Here is a 2,718-nt window from a genome sequence, read left to right on the forward strand (position 1 = left end):
ATGATTGATAGCGGCAGGCGGAAGCAGCGGCGGCTGGCAACTCACCGGGTGGCTTGGCTGGGCCGGCTGGCGGCTGGCGGCTGGCTGGCTGCCTGGCTTGGGTGACGGTCAGGTCTGGCGGCTGGCTGCGCCGGGTGGCAGGCAGAGCTGGCTGCTGGCTGGGCTGGCAGCTCGGGTGGCTGGCTGGCTGGGCCTTGCCGGGTCTTGCTGGCGGCTGTCAGCTGTCGGCTGCGCTGGGCTGGGGCTGCGCTGGGCTGGCGGCTGGCAACTGGGCCAGGCGGCTGGCTGCTGGCTGGGTCGGGCAGGTGGCTGCGCTGGGCGGCAGGCAGGGCTGACGGGTGCGGCTGGCAGCTGGCGGCGGGCAGCTGGCTGGCTCGGGTGGCTGGTTGGGCGAGTGGCGGGGCTGGGTGGCTGTGCTGGACTGACGGCTGGCCAGCCAGTGGCTGCTGGCTGCGCCGGGCGAGTGGCTGCCAGCTGCTAGCTGTGCGAGTGGCTGGCGGCTGGCTGGACCGGCGGCTGGCTGGTGGGTGGGGCTGGCGGGTGGTGGTGGTAGGAGGGCAGGAGACGGGTGGGCAGCGGCTGGATTTTGCAAAGGAGACAGCGCGCGCACGCAGGGCCTCCTGAGCTGACGTAAGCAGAAAGGGCCATTTTCTGCGCAGGGTAGGGTCGGCCCAGGGCCGTAGGAGGCCCTACGGCCAAAATGCCGTGGCTGCCCCTCAGAAAATGGCTGTGGGTGGCTGTAGGGGGCCCTACGGCCAAAAATACCGTGGGAGATCGCCGATTTCTGGCCGTAGGTGGCCTACGGCCATTTTTTAGCGTACATGACCCCCGATCTCCCAATTTCAGGCCGTAGGGTGGCCTACGGCCAAAATCCACCTGCCCTTTGACGCTAGCTATGAGGCATTGCCGGCAACAGGTGGTGTCACCAACTCACCAAGACAGGGACATGCCTTCAAGGGTGCGGTGGCTGCAGGTGGCGATTGGGTGGCGATGGCAGCGGCGGTCAAAGAGGAAGGCGTCAGCGGGCTCAGCGGCGACTGGTGCAGCAGATACCAACCGCAGGACTCACCTGATGACATTCAGACTTGGTAGCAGTGGCGCGTTGATGTAGGGCGTGGCGGCGAGCAGAGTTCTGACCCGAGGAATGCGATACCAGCAGATTGTCAGCGTGTTGCAGCAGACCGATGGCGGAAGCGCGCTGCGGCGACAGTACTGACCAGGCAAGCGCAGCGCGGCGGTGGCTCTGACAATGGCAGAGTTGCTGTAGCTGGGGCATGCTGCTGGACGGGGGCAAGAGTGAGGGCAAAGGTCAAGAGTGGTAAGGCGTCAGCGCCGATGTGCAGGACGCGGTGGATCGATGCACTCACCTGACAATGGCTGGGCGATTTGCGTTGTCAGGTGGCGACTCCTACGTGGCGCTGAGGTGGACTCCAACAGTCTTGGCCAATGAGGTGTCGGTAGGGGACTGGGTGGCGGCGGCGGCGGCTGCAGTGGTTACTGGACAACATAAGAGGAAGGCAGCAGCATTGTCAGCATTGTGCAAGGGTGAGCCGCGCACAGACATTGCCAATGCGATCGATGCGACAGAATTGGTGGGAGCAACTCACCTGCTGATATCTTGATGATCCCCAAAAGCGGGTAGCGTTTGGCCAAAGGTGGCGTGAAGGGAACTGTAGAGAGGAGCAAGCAAAGGACTGGCATCAGCGCCGAAGATTGGCCGATGGCGACCGCGCGCAGACAGCTCTGTAACTCACCCTAGCAGAGACGGCCTTCATCATGTGGGTGGTGGCGGCAAGTCGGCGATGGTGGTGGCGGCAAACCTAGACTTGTGTCTGCAAAAAAGGCCAAAGAGGAGCGAGATGTCAGCAAGCCTACTTCAGCACGGAGCAATGGCGCGAGGGCAGAGCGGAGCTCAGCCAAACCTGTAGCTGATGAGAGAGGCGGTGGCGTTGGCAAGGATCGTGCGCGGGGTGTTGGCAATGTTGAGAACAGTCAGGTGGTGCAGGGCTGAGGGCGGCTGGGGCGGGACAAGGCAACTGGGGCAGATGCCGGCAGGTGGCATTGACGTTGGTTGGGTGGTGGTGGCAGACAAAGGGTCAATGATAGAAATCCGGAGGGAAGGAGCAAGAGCGGACAGGGCAAGACTTTCATAGCTAGCAGCAGGGCCAACCTACGATCTGGCGAATCGTAGGTAGGCGTAGTCAGGCTACGATTTTCAGATCGTAGGAGATCCTTCTACACAAACGATTTACGGATCCACACAAGGCCTGTGGATCTCAGGTCGTACCCTGCCTACGATTTTCAGATCGTAGCTAGAGACCAGTCTACCTACAATTTTCAGATCGTAGCCAGGCAGCGATCAATTGTATCAGATACTAGCTTCAATTTCACAGCTATCTACGCTACTAGAAACTATGATACAATTGCGGAGGCAAGCGTACGCGTGCAGAGCTTGACGGAAGGGGAGGTGGAAGAGAGGAGGTGGAAAGAGGGATAGAGGCAATACCAAGGCCGTTGTCAGCATCATCAACTGGCGGCAACACCTGCGCCGGCAAGGACACACTCACAGCGATGGCAGGCCGGGGTCGGGGTCAATTTGGTGGCTGCGGCTGCTGGTGAGATGGAGAGAGAAAGGCAGGAGCATTGTCAGCATTGTCAATCAGTGCAAGAGACATAGCTAGCGTCAAAGGGCACCTGAAATTTGGCCGTAGGCCACCA

The sequence above is a fragment of the Pseudozyma flocculosa genome (assembly GCF_000417875.1).
Source record: "Pseudozyma flocculosa PF-1 unplaced genomic scaffold scaffold00013, whole genome shotgun sequence".
Lineage (NCBI taxonomy): Eukaryota > Fungi > Basidiomycota > Ustilaginomycetes > Ustilaginales > Ustilaginaceae > Pseudozyma > Pseudozyma flocculosa.